Here is a 20,359-nt window from a genome sequence, read left to right as displayed (position 1 = left end):
ACCTGGCTTCTGCCCAGACCACTTTCTTGTAGTCACCAAATTTCCCAACTTTCCCTTTTTTGGGGGTTTTTTGCAATTGCATTTGTTTTGATCATATCTCCTTTCCAGAGTGTTTGTAAGCCTTTCTTTGCAGGGTCGCAAGATTTGGTTTCCCTTCCCGAAAGGAAATGAAATTTCCTTTCGGGAAGGGAAACCAAATCTTGCGATTTTAATGGGGATCAATTGGACAAGCTTTGGGGCAAGTCCCTGCACTTGTTGGGCTGTCATGCCTTTTCATGGCTTTGGCTCTGGCTGAGATTTTTTTTTTCTTTTTTTTTTTTTGAATGCATCTGTGACATGTCCCTCATATCTTCCCCACCAAGTTGTATGTACCTCCTTGGATTTTGTTTTGCTTTTACAACACCTGTTAGCATTCTTTTAACTTTTTTTGGTGCTTTGCACTGCACCGGGCTTCTGCCCAGACCACTTTCTTGTAGTCACCAAATTTTCCATTTTTCTTTTTTTTTTTTTTCAATTTTGTTTCCTTTGATCTTATCTCCATTCCAGAGTGTGTGTAAGCCCTTCTTATTTGTTTTGGCCTTCAGCAGGGATCAATTCTGGCAAGGCTTGGTGTATGTTGTGCGTGTCCTTGCAGTTGTTTGCATGCCATGCCTTTTCATGGCTTTGACATTGGCTGAGATTTTTTTTTTTCTTTTTTTAAGTATCCATGCAATGTTGCTCATATCTTCCCCACCAAGTTGTGTCTGCCTCCTTGATTTTTGCCCTTTTTTTACAACACCTGTCAGGTTATTTTTGGCCTCTTTTGGTGCTTTGCACTGCACCTGGCTTCTGCCCAGACCACTTTCTTGTAGTCACCAAATTTTCCATTTTTCTTTTTTTTTTTTTTCAATTTTGTTTCCTTTGATCATATCTCCATTCCAGAGTGTGTGTAAGCCATTCTTATTTGTTTTGGCCTTCAGCAGGGATCAATTCTGGCAAGGCTTGCTGTATGTTGTGCGTGTCCTTGCAGTTGTTTGCATGCCATGCCTTTTCATGGCTTTGGCTCTGGCTGAGATTTTTTTTTTTTCTTTTTTTAAGTATCCATGCAATGTTGCTCATATCTTCCCCACCAAGTTGTGTCTGCCTCCTTGATTTTTGCCCTTTTTTTACAACACCTCTCAGGTTATTTTTGGCCTCTTTTGGTGCTTTGCACTGCACCTGGCTTCTGCCCAGACCACTTTCTTGTAGTCACCAAATTTCCCAATTTTCCCTTTTTTGGGGGTTTTTTGCAATTGCATTTCTTTTGATCATATCTCCTTTCCAGAGTGTTTGTAAGCCTTTCTTTGCAGGGTCGCAAGATTTGGTTTCCCTTCCCGAAAGGAAATTTCATTTCCTTTCGGGAAGGGAAACCAAATCTTGCGATTTTAATAGGGATCAATTGGACAGGCTTTGGGGCAAGTCCCTGCACTTGTTGGGCTGTCATGCCTTTTCATGGCTCTGGCTCTGGCTGAGATTTTTTTTTTCTTTTTTTTTATTTTTGAATGCATCAGTGTCATGTCCCTCATATATTCCCAACCAAGTTGTATGTACCTCCTTGGATTTTGTTTTGCTTTTACAACACCTGTCAGCATCCTTTTGGCCTTTTTTGGTGCTTTGCACTGCACCTGGCTTCTGCCCAGACCACTTTCTTGTAGTCACCAAATTTTCCATTTTTCTTTTTTTTTTTTTTCAATTTTGTTTCCTTTGATCATATCTCCATTCCAGAGTGTGTGTAAGCCATTCTTATTTGTTTTGGCCTTCAGCAGGGATCAATTCTGGCAAGGCTTGCTGTATGTTGTGCGTGTCCTTGCAGTTGTTTGCATGCCATGCCTTTTCATGGCTTTGGCTCTGGCTGAGATTTTTTTTTTTTCTTTTTTTAAGTATCCATGCAATGTTGCTCATATCTTCCCCACCAAGTTGTGTCTGCCTCCTTGATTTTTGCCCTTTTTTTACAACACCTCTCAGGTTATTTTTGGCCTCTTTTGGTGCTTTGCACTGCACCTGGCTTCTGCCCAGACCACTTTCTTGTAGTCACCAAATTTCCCAATTTTCCCTTTTTTGGGGGTTTTTTGCAATTGCATTTCTTTTGATCATATCTCCTTTCCAGAGTGTTTGTAAGCCTTTCTTTGCAGGGTCGCAAGATTTGGTTTCCCTTCCCGAAAGGAAATTTCATTTCCTTTCGGGAAGGGAAACCAAATCTTGCGATTTTAATAGGGATCAATTGGACAGGCTTTGGGGCAAGTCCCTGCACTTGTTGGGCTGTCATGCCTTTTCATGGCTCTGGCTCTGGCTGAGATTTTTTTTTTCTTTTTTTTTATTTTTGAATGCATCAGTGTCATGTCCCTCATATATTCCCAACCAAGTTGTATGTACCTCCTTGGATTTTGTTTTGCTTTTACAACACCTGTCAGCATCCTTTTGGCCTTTTTTGGTGCTTTGCACTGCACCTGGCTTCTGCCCAGACCACTTTCTTGTAGTCACCAAATTTTCCATTTTTCTTTTTTTTTTTTTTCAATTTTGTTTCCTTTGATCATATCTCCATTCCAGAGTGTGTGTAAGCCCTTCTTATTTGTTTTGGCCTTCAGCAGGGATCAATTCTGGCAAGGCTTGCTGTATGTTGTGGGTGTCCTTGCAGTTGTTTGCATGCCATGCCTTTTCATGGCTTTGACTTTGGCTGAGATTTTTTTTTTTCTTTTTTTAAGTATCCATGCAATGTTGCTCATATCTTCCCCACCAAGTTGTGTCTGCCTCCTTGATTTTTGCCCTTTTTTTACAACACCTCTCAGGTTATTTTTGGCCTCTTTTGGTGCTTTGCACTGCACCTGGCTTCTGCCCAGACCACTTTCTTGTAGTCACCAAATTTCCCAATTTTCCCTTTTTTGGGGGTTTTTTGCAATTGCATTTCTTTTGATCATATCTCCTTTCCAGAGTGTTTGTAAGCCTTTCTTTGCAGGGTCGCAAGATTTGGTTTCCCTTCCCGAAAGGAAATTTCATTTCCTTTCGGGAAGGGAAACCAAATCTTGCGATTTTAATGGGGATCAATTGGACAAGCTTTGGGGCAAGTCCCTGCACTTGTTGGGCTGTCATGCCTTTTCATGGCTTTGGCTCTGGCTGAGATTTTTTTTTTTCTTTTTTTTTTTTGAATGCATCCGTGCCATGTCCCTCATATCTTCCCCACCAAGTTGTATGTACCTCCTTGGATTTTGTTTTGCTTTTACAACACCTGTTAGCATTCTTTTAACTTTTTTTGGTGCTTTCACTGCACCGGGCTTCTGCCCAGACCACTTTCTTGTAGTCACCAAATTTTCCATTTTTCTTTTTTTTTTTTTTTCAATTTTGTTTCCTTTGATCATATCTCCATTCCAGAGTGTGTGTAAGCCCTTCTTATTTGTTTTGGCCTTCAGCAGGGATCAATTCTGGCAAGGCTTGGTGTATGTTGTGCGTGTCCTTGCGGTTGTTTGCATGCCATGCCTTTTCATGGCTTTGACTTTGGCTGAGATTTTTTTTTTTTCTTTTTTTAAGTATCCATGCAATGTCGCTCATATCTTCCCCACCAAGTTGTGTCTGCCTCCTTGATTTTTGCCCTTTTTTTACAACACCTCTCAGGTTATTTTTGGCCTCTTTTGGTGCTTTGCACTGCACCTGGCTTCTGCCCAGACCACTTTCTTGTAGTCACCAAATTTTCCATTTTTCTTTTTTTTTTTTTTTCAATTTTGTTTCCTTTGATCATATCTCCATTCCAGAGTGTGTGTAAGCCCTTCTTATTTGTTTTGGCCTTCAGCAGGGATCAATTCTGGCAAGGCTTGCTGTATGTTGTGCGTGTCCCTGCAGTTGTTTGCATGCCATGCCTTTTCATGGCTTTGACTTTGGCCGAGATTTTTTTTTTTTCTTTTTTTAAGTATCCATGCAATGTTGCTCATATCTTCCCCACCAAGTTGTGTCTGCCTCCTTGATTTTTGCCCTTTTTTTACAACACCTCTCAGGTTATTTTTGGCCTCTTTTGGTGCTTTGCACTGCACCTGGCTTCTGCCCAGACCACTTTCTTGTAGTCACCAAATTTCCCAACTTTCCCTTTTTTGGGGGTTTTTTGCAATTGCATTTGTTTTGATCATATCTCCTTTCCAGAGTGTTTGTAAGCCTTTCTTTGCAGGGTCGCAAGATTTGGTTTCCCTTCCCGAAAGGAAATGAAATTTCCTTTCGGGAAGGGAAACCAAATCTTGCGATTTTAATGGGGATCAATTGGACAAGCTTTGGGGCAAGTCCCTGCACTTGTTGGGCTGTCATGCCTTTTCATGGCTTTGGCTCTGGCTGAGATTTTTTTTTTCTTTTTTTTTTTTTGAATGCATCTGTGACATGTCCCTCATATCTTCCCCACCAAGTTGTATGTACCTCCTTGGATTTTGTTTTGCTTTTACAACACCTGTTAGCATTCTTTTAACTTTTTTTGGTGCTTTGCACTGCACCGGGCTTCTGCCCAGACCACTTTCTTGTAGTCACCAAATTTTCCATTTTTCTTTTTTTTTTTTTTCAATTTTGTTTCCTTTGATCTTATCTCCATTCCAGAGTGTGTGTAAGCCCTTCTTATTTGTTTTGGCCTTCAGCAGGGATCAATTCTGGCAAGGCTTGGTGTATGTTGTGCGTGTCCTTGCAGTTGTTTGCATGCCATGCCTTTTCATGGCTTTGACATTGGCTGAGATTTTTTTTTTTCTTTTTTTAAGTATCCATGCAATGTTGCTCATATCTTCCCCACCAAGTTGTGTCTGCCTCCTTGATTTTTGCCCTTTTTTTACAACACCTGTCAGGTTATTTTTGGCCTCTTTTGGTGCTTTGCACTGCACCTGGCTTCTGCCCAGACCACTTTCTTGTAGTCACCAAATTTTCCATTTTTCTTTTTTTTTTTTTTCAATTTTGTTTCCTTTGATCATATCTCCATTCCAGAGTGTGTGTAAGCCATTCTTATTTGTTTTGGCCTTCAGCAGGGATCAATTCTGGCAAGGCTTGCTGTATGTTGTGCGTGTCCTTGCAGTTGTTTGCATGCCATGCCTTTTCATGGCTTTGGCTCTGGCTGAGATTTTTTTTTTTTCTTTTTTTAAGTATCCATGCAATGTTGCTCATATCTTCCCCACCAAGTTGTGTCTGCCTCCTTGATTTTTGCCCTTTTTTTACAACACCTCTCAGGTTATTTTTGGCCTCTTTTGGTGCTTTGCACTGCACCTGGCTTCTGCCCAGACCACTTTCTTGTAGTCACCAAATTTCCCAATTTTCCCTTTTTTGGGGGTTTTTTGCAATTGCATTTCTTTTGATCATATCTCCTTTCCAGAGTGTTTGTAAGCCTTTCTTTGCAGGGTCGCAAGATTTGGTTTCCCTTCCCGAAAGGAAATTTCATTTCCTTTCGGGAAGGGAAACCAAATCTTGCGATTTTAATAGGGATCAATTGGACAGGCTTTGGGGCAAGTCCCTGCACTTGTTGGGCTGTCATGCCTTTTCATGGCTCTGGCTCTGGCTGAGATTTTTTTTTTCTTTTTTTTTATTTTTGAATGCATCAGTGCCATGTCCCTCATATATTCCCAACCAAGTTGTATGTACCTCCTTGGATTTTGTTTTGCTTTTACAACACCTGTCAGCATCCTTTTGGCCTTTTTTGGTGCTTTGCACTGCACCTGGCTTCTGCCCAGACCACTTTCTTGTAGTCACCAAATTTTCCATTTTTCTTTTTTTTTTTTTTCAATTTTGTTTCCTTTGATCATATCTCCATTCCAGAGTGTGTGTAAGCCCTTCTTATTTGTTTTGGCCTTCAGCAGGGATCAATTCTGGCAAGGCTTGCTGTATGTTGTGGGTGTCCTTGCAGTTGTTTGCATGCCATGCCTTTTCATGGCTTTGACTTTGGCTGAGATTTTTTTTTTTCTTTTTTTAAGTATCCATGCAATGTTGCTCATATCTTCCCCACCAAGTTGTGTCTGCCTCCTTGATTTTTGCCCTTTTTTTACAACACCTCTCAGGTTATTTTTGGCCTCTTTTGGTGCTTTGCACTGCACCTGGCTTCTGCCCAGACCACTTTCTTGTAGTCACCAAATTTCCCAATTTTCCCTTTTTTGGGGGTTTTTTGCAATTGCATTTCTTTTGATCATATCTCCTTTCCAGAGTGTTTGTAAGCCTTTCTTTGCAGGGTCGCAAGATTTGGTTTCCCTTCCCGAAAGGAAATTTCATTTCCTTTCGGGAAGGGAAACCAAATCTTGCGATTTTAATGGGGATCAATTGGACAAGCTTTGGGGCAAGTCCCTGCACTTGTTGGGCTGTCATGCCTTTTCATGGCTTTGGCTCTGGCTGAGATTTTTTTTTTTCTTTTTTTTTTTTGAATGCATCCGTGCCATGTCCCTCATATCTTCCCCACCAAGTTGTATGTACCTCCTTGGATTTTGTTTTGCTTTTACAACACCTGTTAGCATTCTTTTAACTTTTTTTGGTGCTTTCACTGCACCGGGCTTCTGCCCAGACCACTTTCTTGTAGTCACCAAATTTTCCATTTTTCTTTTTTTTTTTTTTTCAATTTTGTTTCCTTTGATCATATCTCCATTCCAGAGTGTGTGTAAGCCCTTCTTATTTGTTTTGGCCTTCAGCAGGGATCAATTCTGGCAAGGCTTGGTGTATGTTGTGCGTGTCCTTGCGGTTGTTTGCATGCCATGCCTTTTCATGGCTTTGACTTTGGCTGAGATTTTTTTTTTTTCTTTTTTTAAGTATCCATGCAATGTCGCTCATATCTTCCCCACCAAGTTGTGTCTGCCTCCTTGATTTTTGCCCTTTTTTTACAACACCTCTCAGGTTATTTTTGGCCTCTTTTGGTGCTTTGCACTGCACCTGGCTTCTGCCCAGACCACTTTCTTGTAGTCACCAAATTTTCCATTTTTCTTTTTTTTTTTTTTTCAATTTTGTTTCCTTTGATCATATCTCCATTCCAGAGTGTGTGTAAGCCCTTCTTATTTGTTTTGGCCTTCAGCAGGGATCAATTCTGGCAAGGCTTGGTGTATGTTGTGCGTGTCCCTGCAGTTGTTTGCATGCCATGCCTTTTCATGGCTTTGACTTTGGCCGAGATTTTTTTTTTTCTTTTTTTAAGTATCCATGCAATGTTGCTCATATCTTCCCCACCAAGTTGTGTCTGCCTCCTTGATTTTTGCCCTTTTTTTACAACACCTCTCAGGTTATTTTTGGCCTCTTTTGGTGCTTTGCACTGCACCTGGCTTCTGCCCAGACCACTTTCTTGTAGTCACCAAATTTCCCAACTTTCCCTTTTTTGGGGGTTTTTTGCAATTGCATTTGTTTTGATCATATCTCCTTTCCAGAGTGTTTGTAAGCCTTTCTTTGCAGGGTCGCAAGATTTGGTTTCCCTTCCCGAAAGGAAATGAAATTTCCTTTCGGGAAGGGAAACCAAATCTTGCGATTTTAATGGGGATCAATTGGACAAGCTTTGGGGCAAGTCCCTGCACTTGTTGGGCTGTCATGCCTTTTCATGGCTTTGGCTCTGGCTGAGATTTTTTTTTTCTTTTTTTTTTTTTGAATGCATCTGTGACATGTCCCTCATATCTTCCCCACCAAGTTGTATGTACCTCCTTGGATTTTGTTTTGCTTTTACAACACCTGTTAGCATTCTTTTAACTTTTTTTGGTGCTTTGCACTGCACCGGGCTTCTGCCCAGACCACTTTCTTGTAGTCACCAAATTTTCCATTTTTCTTTTTTTTTTTTTTCAATTTTGTTTCCTTTGATCTTATCTCCATTCCAGAGTGTGTGTAAGCCCTTCTTATTTGTTTTGGCCTTCAGCAGGGATCAATTCTGGCAAGGCTTGGTGTATGTTGTGCGTGTCCTTGCAGTTGTTTGCATGCCATGCCTTTTCATGGCTTTGACATTGGCTGAGATTTTTTTTTTTCTTTTTTTAAGTATCCATGCAATGTTGCTCATATCTTCCCCACCAAGTTGTGTCTGCCTCCTTGATTTTTGCCCTTTTTTTACAACACCTGTCAGGTTATTTTTGGCCTCTTTTGGTGCTTTGCACTGCACCTGGCTTCTGCCCAGACCACTTTCTTGTAGTCACCAAATTTTCCATTTTTCTTTTTTTTTTTTTTCAATTTTGTTTCCTTTGATCATATCTCCATTCCAGAGTGTGTGTAAGCCCTTCTTCTTTGTTTTGGCCTTCAGCAGGGATCAATTCTGGCAAGGCTTGCTGTATGTTGTGGGTGTCCTTGCAGTTGTTTGCATGCCATGCCTTTTCATGGCTTTGACTTTGGCTGAGATTTTTTTTTTTCTTTTTTTAAGTATCCATGCAATGTTGCTCATATCTTCCCCACCAAGTTGTGTCTGCCTCCTTGATTTTTGCCCTTTTTTTACAACACCTCTCAGGTTATTTTTGGCCTCTTTTGGTGCTTTGCACTGCACCTGGCTTCTGCCCAGACCACTTTCTTGTAGTCACCAAATTTCCCAATTTTCCCTTTTTTGGGGGTTTTTTGCAATTGCATTTCTTTTGATCATATCTCCTTTCCAGAGTGTTTGTAAGCCTTTCTTTGCAGGGTCGCAAGATTTGGTTTCCCTTCCCGAAAGGAAATTTCATTTCCTTTCGGGAAGGGAAACCAAATCTTGCGATTTTAATGGGGATCAATTGGACAAGCTTTGGGGCAAGTCCCTGCACTTGTTGGGCTGTCATGCCTTTTCATGGCTTTGGCTCTGGCTGAGATTTTTTTTTTTCTTTTTTTTTTTTGAATGCATCCGTGCCATGTCCCTCATATCTTCCCCACCAAGTTGTATGTACCTCCTTGGATTTTGTTTTGCTTTTACAACACCTGTTAGCATTCTTTTAACTTTTTTTGGTGCTTTGCACTGCACCGGGCTTCTGCCCAGACCACTTTCTTGTAGTCACCAAATTTTCCATTTTTCTTTTTTTTTTTTTTTCAATTTTGTTTCCTTTGATCATATCTCCATTCCAGAGTGTGTGTAAGCCCTTCTTATTTGTTTTGGCCTTCAGCAGGGATCAATTCTGGCAAGGCTTGGTGTATGTTGTGCGTGTCCTTGCGGTTGTTTGCATGCCATGCCTTTTCATGGCTTTGACTTTGGCTGAGATTTTTTTTTTTTCTTTTTTTAAGTATCCATGCAATGTCGCTCATATCTTCCCCACCAAGTTGTGTCTGCCTCCTTGATTTTTGCCCTTTTTTTACAACACCTCTCAGGTTATTTTTGGCCTCTTTTGGTGCTTTGCACTGCACCTGGCTTCTGCCCAGACCACTTTCTTGTAGTCACCAAATTTTCCATTTTTCTTTTTTTTTTTTTTTCAATTTTGTTTCCTTTGATCATATCTCCATTCCAGAGTGTGTGTAAGCCCTTCTTATTTGTTTTGGCCTTCAGCAGGGATCAATTCTGGCAAGGCTTGGTGTATGTTGTGCGTGTCCCTGCAGTTGTTTGCATGCCATGCCTTTTCATGGCTTTGACTTTGGCCGAGATTTTTTTTTTTTCTTTTTTTAAGTATCCATGCAATGTTGCTCATATCTTCCCCACCAAGTTGTGTCTGCCTCCTTGATTTTTGCCCTTTTTTTACAACACCTCTCAGGTTATTTTTGGCCTCTTTTGGTGCTTTGCACTGCACCTGGCTTCTGCCCAGACCACTTTCTTGTAGTCACCAAATTTCCCAACTTTCCCTTTTTTGGGGGTTTTTTGCAATTGCATTTGTTTTGATCATATCTCCTTTCCAGAGTGTTTGTAAGCCTTTCTTTGCAGGGTCGCAAGATTTGGTTTCCCTTCCCGAAAGGAAATGAAATTTCCTTTCGGGAAGGGAAACCAAATCTTGCGATTTTAATGGGGATCAATTGGACAAGCTTTGGGGCAAGTCCCTGCACTTGTTGGGCTGTCATGCCTTTTCATGGCTTTGGCTCTGGCTGAGATTTTTTTTTTCTTTTTTTTTTTTTGAATGCATCTGTGACATGTCCCTCATATCTTCCCCACCAAGTTGTATGTACCTCCTTGGATTTTGTTTTGCTTTTACAACACCTGTTAGCATTCTTTTAACTTTTTTTGGTGCTTTGCACTGCACCGGGCTTCTGCCCAGACCACTTTCTTGTAGTCACCAAATTTTCCATTTTTCTTTTTTTTTTTTTTCAATTTTGTTTCCTTTGATCTTATCTCCATTCCAGAGTGTGTGTAAGCCCTTCTTATTTGTTTTGGCCTTCAGCAGGGATCAATTCTGGCAAGGCTTGGTGTATGTTGTGCGTGTCCTTGCAGTTGTTTGCATGCCATGCCTTTTCATGGCTTTGACATTGGCTGAGATTTTTTTTTTTCTTTTTTTAAGTATCCATGCAATGTTGCTCATATCTTCCCCACCAAGTTGTGTCTGCCTCCTTGATTTTTGCCCTTTTTTTACAACACCTGTCAGGTTATTTTTGGCCTCTTTTGGTGCTTTGCACTGCACCTGGCTTCTGCCCAGACCACTTTCTTGTAGTCACCAAATTTTCCATTTTTCTTTTTTTTTTTTTTCAATTTTGTTTCCTTTGATCATATCTCCATTCCAGAGTGTGTGTAAGCCATTCTTATTTGTTTTGGCCTTCAGCAGGGATCAATTCTGGCAAGGCTTGCTGTATGTTGTGCGTGTCCTTGCAGTTGTTTGCATGCCATGCCTTTTCATGGCTTTGGCTCTGGCTGAGATTTTTTTTTTTTCTTTTTTTAAGTATCCATGCAATGTTGCTCATATCTTCCCCACCAAGTTGTGTCTGCCTCCTTGATTTTTGCCCTTTTTTTACAACACCTGTCAGATTATTTTTGGCCTCTTTTGGTGCTTTGCACTGCACCTGGCTTCTGCCCAGACCACTTTCTTGTAGTCACCAAATTTCCCAATTTTCCCTTTTTTGGGGGTTTTTTGCAATTGCATTTCTTTTGATCATATCTCCTTTCCAGAGTGTTTGTAAGCCTTTCTTTGCAGGGTCGCAAGATTTGGTTTCCCTTCCCGAAAGGAAATTTCATTTCCTTTCGGGAAGGGAAACCAAATCTTGCGATTTTAATAGGGATCAATTGGACAGGCTTTGGGGCAAGTCCCTGCACTTGTTGGGCTGTCATGCCTTTTCATGGCTCTGGCTCTGGCTGAGATTTTTTTTTTCTTTTTTTTTATTTTTGAATGCATCAGTGCCATGTCCCTCATATATTCCCAACCAAGTTGTATGTACCTCCTTGGATTTTGTTTTGCTTTTACAACACCTGTCAGCATCCTTTTGGCCTTTTTTGGTGCTTTGCACTGCACCTGGCTTCTGCCCAGACCACTTTCTTGTAGTCACCAAATTTTCAATTTTTCTTTTTTTTTTTTTTCAATTTTGTTTCCTTTGATCATATCTCCATTCCAGAGTGTGTGTAAGCCCTTCTTATTTGTTTTGGCCTTCAGCAGGGATCAATTCTGGCAAGGCTTGCTGTATGTTGTGGGTGTCCTTGCAGTTGTTTGCATGCCATGCCTTTTCATGGCTTTGACTTTGGCTGAGATTTTTTTTTTTCTTTTTTTAAGTATCCATGCAATGTTGCTCATATCTTCCCCACCAAGTTGTGTCTGCCTCCTTGATTTTTGCCCTTTTTTTACAACACCTCTCAGGTTATTTTTGGCCTCTTTTGGTGCTTTGCACTGCACCTGGCTTCTGCCCAGACCACTTTCTTGTAGTCACCAAATTTCCCAATTTTCCCTTTTTTGGGGGTTTTTTGCAATTGCATTTCTTTTGATCATATCTCCTTTCCAGAGTGTTTGTAAGCCTTTCTTTGCAGGGTCGCAAGATTTGGTTTCCCTTCCCGAAAGGAAATTTCATTTCCTTTCGGGAAGGGAAACCAAATCTTGCGATTTTAATGGGGATCAATTGGACAAGCTTTGGGGCAAGTCCCTGCACTTGTTGGGCTGTCATGCCTTTTCATGGCTTTGGCTCTGGCTGAGATTTTTTTTTTTCTTTTTTTTTTTTGAATGCATCCGTGCCATGTCCCTCATATCTTCCCCACCAAGTTGTATGTACCTCCTTGGATTTTGTTTTGCTTTTACAACACCTGTTAGCATTCTTTTAACTTTTTTTGGTGCTTTCACTGCACCGGGCTTCTGCCCAGACCACTTTCTTGTAGTCACCAAATTTTCCATTTTTCTTTTTTTTTTTTTTTTCAATTTTGTTTCCTTTGATCATATCTCCATTCCAGAGTGTGTGTAAGCCCTTCTTATTTGTTTTGGCCTTCAGCAGGGATCAATTCTGGCAAGGCTTGGTGTATGTTGTGCGTGTCCTTGCGGTTGTTTGCATGCCATGCCTTTTCATGGCTTTGACTTTGGCTGAGATTTTTTTTTTTCTTTTTTTAAGTATCCATGCAATGTCGCTCATATCTTCCCCACCAAGTTGTGTCTGCCTCCTTGATTTTTGCCCTTTTTTTACAACACCTCTCAGGTTATTTTTGGCCTCTTTTGGTGCTTTGCACTGCACCTGGCTTCTGCCCAGACCACTTTCTTGTAGTCACCAAATTTCCCAATTTTCCCTTTTTTGGGGGTTTTTTGCAATTGCATTTCTTTTGATCATATCTCCTTTCCAGAGTGTTTGTAAGCCTTTCTTTGCAGGGTCGCAAGATTTGGTTTCCCTTCCCGAAAGGAAATTTCATTTCCTTTCGGGAAGGGAAACCAAATCTTGCGATTTTAATGGGGATCAATTGGACAAGCTTTGGGGCAAGTCCCTGCACTTGTTGGGCTGTCATGCCTTTTCATGGCTTTGGCTCTGGCTGAGATTTTTTTTTTCTTTTTTTTTATTTTTGAATGCATCCGTGCCATGTCCCTCATATCTTCCCCACCAAGTTGTATGTACCTCCTTGGATTTTGTTTTGCTTTTACAACACCTGTCAGCATCCTTTTGGCCTTTTTTGGTGCTTTGCACTGCACCTGGCTTCTGCACAGACCACTTTCTTGTAGTCACCAAATTTTCCATTTTTCTTTTTTTTTTTTTTTCAATTTTGTTTCCTTTGATCATATCTCCATTCCAGAGTGTGTGTAAGCCCTTCTTATTTGTTTTGGCCTTCAGCAGGGATCAATTCTGGCAAGGCTTGCTGTATGTTGTGCATGTCCTTGCAGTTGTTTGCATGCCATGCCTTTTCATGGCTTTGGCTCTGGCTGAGATTTTTTTTTTTTCTTTTTTTAAGTATCCATGCAATGTTGCTCATATCTTCCCCACCAAGTTGTGTCTGCCTCCTTGATTTTTGCCCTTTTTTTACAACACCTCTCAGGTTATTTTTGGCCTCTTTTGGTGCTTTGCACTGCACCTGGCTTCTGCCCAGACCACTTTCTTGTAGTCACCAAATTTCCCAATTTTCCCTTTTTTGGGGGTTTTTTGCAATTGCATTTCTTTTGATCATATCTCCTTTCCAGAGTGTTTGTAAGCCTTTCTTTGCAGGGTCGCAAGATTTGGTTTCCCTTCCCGAAAGGAAATTTCATTTCCTTTCGGGAAGGGAAACCAAATCTTGCGATTTTAATGGGGATCAATTGGACAAGCTTTGGGGCAAGTCCCTGCACTTGTTGGGCTGTCATGCCTTTTCATGGCTTTGGCTCTGGCTGAGATTTTTTTTTTTCTTTTTTTTTTTTGAATGCATCCGTGCCATGTCCCTCATATCTTCCCCACCAAGTTGTATGTACCTCCTTGGATTTTGTTTTGCTTTTACAACACCTGTTAGCTTTCTTTTAACTTTTTTTGGTGCTTTGCACTGCACCGGGCTTCTGCCCAGACCACTTTCTTGTAGTCACCAAATTTTCCATTTTTCTTTTTTTTTTTTTTTCAATTTTGTTTCCTTTGATCATATCTCCATTCCAGAGTGTGTGTAAGCCCTTCTTATTTGTTTTGGCCTTCAGCAGGGATCAATTCTGGCAAGGCTTGGTGTATGTTGTGCGTGTCCTTGCAGTTGTTTGCATGCCATGCCTTTTCATGGCTTTGACTTTGGCTGAGATTTTTTTTTTTCTTTTTTTAAGTATCCATGCAATGTCGCTCATATCTTCCCCACCAAGTTGTGTCTGCCTCCTTGATTTTTGCCCTTTTTTTACAACACCTGTCAGGTTATTTTTGGCCTCTTTTGGTGCTTTGCACTGCACCTGGCTTCTGCCCAGACCACTTTCTTGTAGTCACCAAATTTCCCAACTTTCCCTTTTTTGGGGGTTTTTTGCAATTGCATTTCTTTTGATCATATCTCCTTTCCAGAGTGTTTGTAAGCCTTTCTTTGCAGGGTCGCAAGATTTGGTTTCCCTTCCCGAAAGGAAATGAAATTTCCTTTCGGGAAGGGAAACCAAATCTTGCGATTTTAATGGGGATCAATTGGACAAGCTTTGGGGCAAGTCCCTGCACTTGTTGGGCTGTCATGCCTTTTCATGGCTTTGGCTCTGGCTGAGATTTTTTTTTTCTTTTTTTTTATTTTTGAATGCATCCGTGCCATGTCCCTCATATCTTCCCCACCAAGTTGTATGTACCTCCTTGGATTTTGTTTTGCTTTTACAACACCTGTCAGCATCCTTTTGGCCTTTTTTGGTGCTTTGCACTGCACCTGGCTTCTGCACAGACCACTTTCTTGTAGTCACCAAATTTTCCATTTTTCTTTTTTTTTTTTTTTCAATTTTGTTTCCTTTGATCATATCTCCATTCCAGAGTGTGTGTAAGCCCTTCTTATTTGTTTTGGCCTTCAGCAGGGATCAATTCTGGCAAGGCTTGGTGTATGTTGTGCATGTCCTTGCAGTTGTTTGCATGCCATGCCTTTTCATGGCTTTGGCTCTGGCTGAGATTTTTTTTTTTTCTTTTTTTAAGTATCCATGCAATGTTGCTCATATCTTCCCCACCAAGTTGTGTCTGCCTCCTTGATTTTTGCCCTTTTTTTACAACACCTGTCAGGTTATTTTTGGCCTCTTTTGGTGCTTTGCACTGCACCTGGCTTCTGCCCAGACCACTTTCTTGTAGTCACCAAATTTCCCAATTTTCCCTTTTTTGGGGGTTTTTTGCAATTGCATTTCTTTTGATCATATCTCCTTTCCAGAGTGTTTGTAAGCCTTTCTTTGCAGGGTCGCAAGATTTGGTTTCCCTTCCCGAAAGGAAATGAAATTTCCTTTCGGGAAGGGAAACCAAATCTTGCGATTTTAATGGGGATCAATTGGACAAGCTTTGGGGCAAGTCCCTGCACTTGTTGGGCTGTCATGCCTTTTCATGGCTTTGGCTCTGGCTGAGATTTTTTTTTTCTTTTTTTTATTTTTGAATGCATCCGTGCCATGTCCCTCATATCTTCCCCACCAAGTTGTATGTACCTCCTTGGATTTTGTTTTGCTTTTACAACACCTGTCAGCATCCTTTTGGCCTTTTTTGGTGCTTTGCACTGCACCTGGCTTCTGCACAGACCACTTTCTTGTAGTCACCAAATTTTCCATTTTTCTTTTTTTTTTTTTTTCAATTTTGTTTCCTTTGATCATATCTCCATTCCAGAGTGTGTGTAAGCCATTCTTATTTGTTTTGGCCTTCAGCAGGGATCAATTCTGGCAAGGCTTGCTGTATGTTGTGCGTGTCCTTGCAGTTGTTTGCATGCCATGCCTTTTCATGGCTTTGGCTCTGGCTGAGATTTTTTTTTTTCTTTTTTTAAGTATCCATGCAATGTTGCTCATATCTTCCCCACCAAGTTGTGTCTGCCTCCCTGATTTTTGCCCTATTTTTACAACACCTGTCAGGTTATTTTTGGCCTCTTTTGGTGCTTTGCACTGCACCTGGCTTCTGCCCAGACCACTTTCTTGTAGTCACCAAATTTCCCAATTTTCCCTTTTTTGGGGGTTTTTTGCAATTGCATTTCTTTTGATCATATCTCCTTTCCAGAGTGTTTGTAAGCCTTTCTTTGCAGGGTCGCAAGATTTGGATTCCCTTCCCGAAAGGAAAACCAAATCTTGCGATTTTAATGGGGATCAATTGGACAAGCTTTGGGGCAAGTCCCTGCACTTGTTGGGCTGTCATGCCTTTTCATGGCTTTGGCTCTGGCTGAGATTTTTTTTTTCTTTTTTTTATTTTTGAATGCATCCGTGCCATGTCCCTCATATCTTCCCCACCAAGTTGTATGTACCTCCTTGGATTTTGTTTTGCTTTTACAACACCTGTCAGCATCCTTTTGGCCTTTTTTGGTGCTTTGCACTGCACCTGGCTTCTGCACAGACCACTTTCTTGTAGTCACCAAATTTTCTATTTTTCTTTTTTTTTTTTTTCAATTTTGTTTCCTTTGATCATATCTCCATTCCAGAGTGTGTGTAAGCCCTTCTTATTGGTTTTGGCCTTCAGCAGGGATCAATTCTGGAAAGGCTTGGTGTATGTTGTGCGTGTCCTTGCAGTTGTTTGCATGCCATGCCTTTTCATGGCTTTGACTTTGGCTGAGATTTTTTTTTTTCTTTTTTTAAGTATCCATGCAATGTCGCTCATATCTTCCCCACCAAGTTGTGTCTGCCTCCTTGATTTTTGCCCTTTTTTTACAACACCTGTCAGGTTATTTTTGGCCTCTTTTGGTGCTTTGCACTGCACCTGGCTTCTGCCCAGACCACTTTCTTGTAGTCACCAAATTTTCAATTTTTCTTTTTCTTTTTTTTCAATTTTGTTTCCTTTGATCATATCTCCATTCCCGAGTGTGTGTAAGCCCTTCTTATTTGTTTTGGCCTTCAGCAGGGATCAATTCTGGCAAGGCTTGGTGTATGTTGTGCGTGTCCTTGCGGTTGTTTGCATGCCATGCCTTTTCATGGCTTTGACTTTGGCTGAGATTTTTTTTTTTCTTTTTTTAAGTATCCATGCAATGTCGCTCATATCTTCCCCACCAAGTTGTGTCTGCCTCCTTGATTTTTGCCCTTTTTTTACAACACCTGTCAGGTTATTTTTGGCCTCTTTTGGTGCTTTGCACTGCACCTGGCTTCTGCCCAGACCACTTTCTTGTAGTCACCAAATTTCCCAACTTTCCCTTTTTTGGGGGTTTTTTGCAATTGCATTTCTTTTGATCATATCTCCTTTCCAGAGTGTTTGTAAGCCTTTCTTTGCAGGGTCGCAAGATTTGGTTTCCCTTCCCGAAAAGAAATGAAATTTCCTTTCTGGAAGGGAAACCAAATCTTGCGATTTTAATGGGGATCAATTGGACAAGCTTTGGGGCAAGTCCCTGCACTTGTTGGGCTGTCATGCCTTTTCATGGCTTTGGCTCTGGCTGAGATTTTTTTTTTCTTTTTTTTTATTTTTGAATGCATCCGTGCCATGTCCCTCATATCTTCCCCACCAAGTTGTATGTACCTCCTTGGATTTTGTTTTGCTTTTACAACACCTGTCAGCATCCTTTTGGCCTTTTTTGGTGCTTTGCACTGCACCTGGCTTCTGCACAGACCACTTTCTTGTAGTCACCAAATTTTCAATTTTTCTTTTTTTTTTTTTTCAATTTTGTTTCCTTTGATCTTATCTCCATTCCAGAGTGTGTGTAAGCCCTTCTTATTTGTTTTGGCCTTCAGCAGGGATCAATTCTGGCAAGGCTTGGTGTATGTTGTGCGTGTCCTTGCAGTTGTTTGCATGCCATGCCTTTTCATGGCTTTGACATTGGCTGAGATTTTTTTTTTTCTTTTTTTAAGTATCCATGCAATGTTGCTCATATCTTCCCCACCAAGTTGTGTCTGCCTCCTTGATTTTTGCCCTTTTTTTACAACACCTCTCAGGTTATTTTTGGCCTCTTTTGGTGCTTTGCACTGCACCTGGCTTCTGCCCAGACCACTTTCTTGTAGTCACCAAATTTCCCAATTTTCCCTTTTTTGGGGGTTTTTTGCAATTGCATTTCTTTTGATCATATCTCCTTTCCAGAGTGTTTGTAAGCCTTTCTTTGCAGGGTCGCAAGATTTGGTTTCCCTTCCCGAAAGGAAATTTCATTTCCTTTCGGGAAGGGAAACCAAATCTTGCGAATTTAATGGGGATCAATTGGACAAGCTTTGGGGCAAGTCCCTGCACTTGTTGGGCTGTCATGCCTTTTCATGGCTTTGGCTCTGGCTGAGATTTTTTTTTTTCTTTTTTTTTTTTGAATGCATCCGTGCCATGTCCCTCATATCTTCCCCACCAAGTTGTATGTACCTCCTTGGATTTTGTTTTGCTTTTACAACACCTGTTAGCTTTCTTTTAACTTTTTTTGGTGCTTTGCACTGCACCGGGCTTCTGCCCAGACCACTTTCTTGTAGTCACCAAATTTTCCATTTTTCTTTTTTTTTTTTTTTCAATTTTGTTTCCTTTGATCATATCTCCATTCCAGAGTGTGTGTAAGCCCTTCTTATTTGTTTTGGCCTTCAGCAGGGATCAATTCTGGCAAGGCTTGGTGTATGTTGTGCGTGTCCTTGCAGTTGTTTGCATGCCATGCCTTTTCATGGCTTTGACTTTGGCTGAGATTTTTTTTTTTCTTTTTTTAAGTATCCATGCAATGTCGCTCATATCTTCCCCACCAAGTTGTGTCTGCCTCCTTGATTTTTGCCCTTTTTTTACAACACCTGTCAGGTTATTTTTGGCCTCTTTTGGTGCTTTGCACTGCACCTGGCTTCTGCCCAGACCACTTTCTTGTAGTCACCAAATTTCCCAACTTTCCCTTTTTTGGGGGTTTTTTGCAATTGCATTTCTTTTGATCATATCTCCTTTCCAGAGTGTTTGTAAGCCTTTCTTTGCAGGGTCGCAAGATTTGGTTTCCCTTCCCGAAAGGAAATGAAATTTCCTTTCGGGAAGGGAAACCAAATCTTGCGATTTTAATGGGGATCAATTGGACAAGCTTTGGGGCAAGTCCCTGCACTTGTTGGGCTGTCATGCCTTTTCATGGCTTTGGCTCTGGCTGAGATTTTTTTTTTCTTTTTTTTTATTTTTGAATGCATCCGTGCCATGTCCCTCATATCTTCCCCACCAAGTTGTATGTACCTCCTTGGATTTTGTTTTGCTTTTACAACACCTGTCAGCATCCTTTTGGCCTTTTTTGGTGCTTTGCACTGCACCTGGCTTCTGCACAGACCACTTTCTTGTAGTCACCAAATTTTCCATTTTTCTTTTTTTTTTTTTTTCAATTTTGTTTCCTTTGATCATATCTCCATTCCAGAGTGTGTGTAAGCCCTTCTTATTTGTTTTGGCCTTCAGCAGGGATCAATTCTGGCAAGGCTTGGTGTATGTTGTGCATGTCCTTGCAGTTGTTTGCATGCCATGCCTTTTCATGGCTTTGGCTCTGGCTGAGATTTTTTTTTTTTCTTTTTTTAAGTATCCATGCAATGTTGCTCATATCTTCCCCACCAAGTTGTGTCTGCCTCCTTGATTTTTGCCCTTTTTTTACAACACCTGTCAGGTTATTTTTGGCCTCTTTTGGTGCTTTGCACTGCACCTGGCTTCTGCCCAGACCACTTTCTTGTAGTCACCAAATTTCCCAATTTTCCCTTTTTTGGGGGTTTTTTGCAATTGCATTTCTTTTGATCATATCTCCTTTCCAGAGTGTTTGTAAGCCTTTCTTTGCAGGGTCGCAAGATTTGGTTTCCCTTCCCGAAAGGAAATGAAATTTCCTTTCGGGAAGGGAAACCAAATCTTGCGATTTTAATGGGGATCAATTGGACAAGCTTTGGGGCAAGTCCCTGCACTTGTTGGGCTGTCATGCCTTTTCATGGCTTTGGCTCTGGCTGAGATTTTTTTTTTCTTTTTTTTATTTTTGAATGCATCCGTGCCATGTCCCTCATATCTTCCCCACCAAGTTGTATGTACCTCCTTGGATTTTGTTTTGCTTTTACAACACCTGTCAGCATCCTTTTGGCCTTTTTTGGTGCTTTGCACTGCACCTGGCTTCTGCCCAGACCACTTTCTTGTAGTCACCAAATTTTCCATTTTTCTTTTTTTTTTTTTTTCAATTTTGTTTCCTTTGATCATATCTCCATTCCAGAGTGTGTGTAAGCCATTCTTATTTGTTTTGGCCTTCAGCAGGGATCAATTCTGGCAAGGCTTGCTGTATGTTGTGCGTGTCCTTGCAGTTGTTTGCATGCCATGCCTTTTCATGGCTTTGGCTCTGGCTGAGATTTTTTTTTTTCTTTTTTTAAGTATCCATGCAATGTTGCTCATATCTTCCCCACCAAGTTGTGTCTGCCTCCTTGATTTTTGCCCTATTTTTACAACACCTGTCAGGTTATTTTTGGCCTCTTTTGGTGCTTTGCACTGCACCTGGCTTCTGCCCAGACCACTTTCTTGTAGTCACCAAATTTCCCAATTTTCCCTTTTTTGGGGGTTTTTTGCAATTGCATTTCTTTTGATCATATCTCCTTTCCAGAGTGTTTGTAAGCCTTTCTTTGCAGGGTCGCAA

This window comes from Haemorhous mexicanus, chromosome 3, assembly GCF_027477595.1.
Source record: "Haemorhous mexicanus isolate bHaeMex1 chromosome 3, bHaeMex1.pri, whole genome shotgun sequence".
NCBI lineage: Eukaryota > Metazoa > Chordata > Aves > Passeriformes > Fringillidae > Haemorhous > Haemorhous mexicanus.
Note: the sequence above shows the minus strand (reverse complement) of the source record.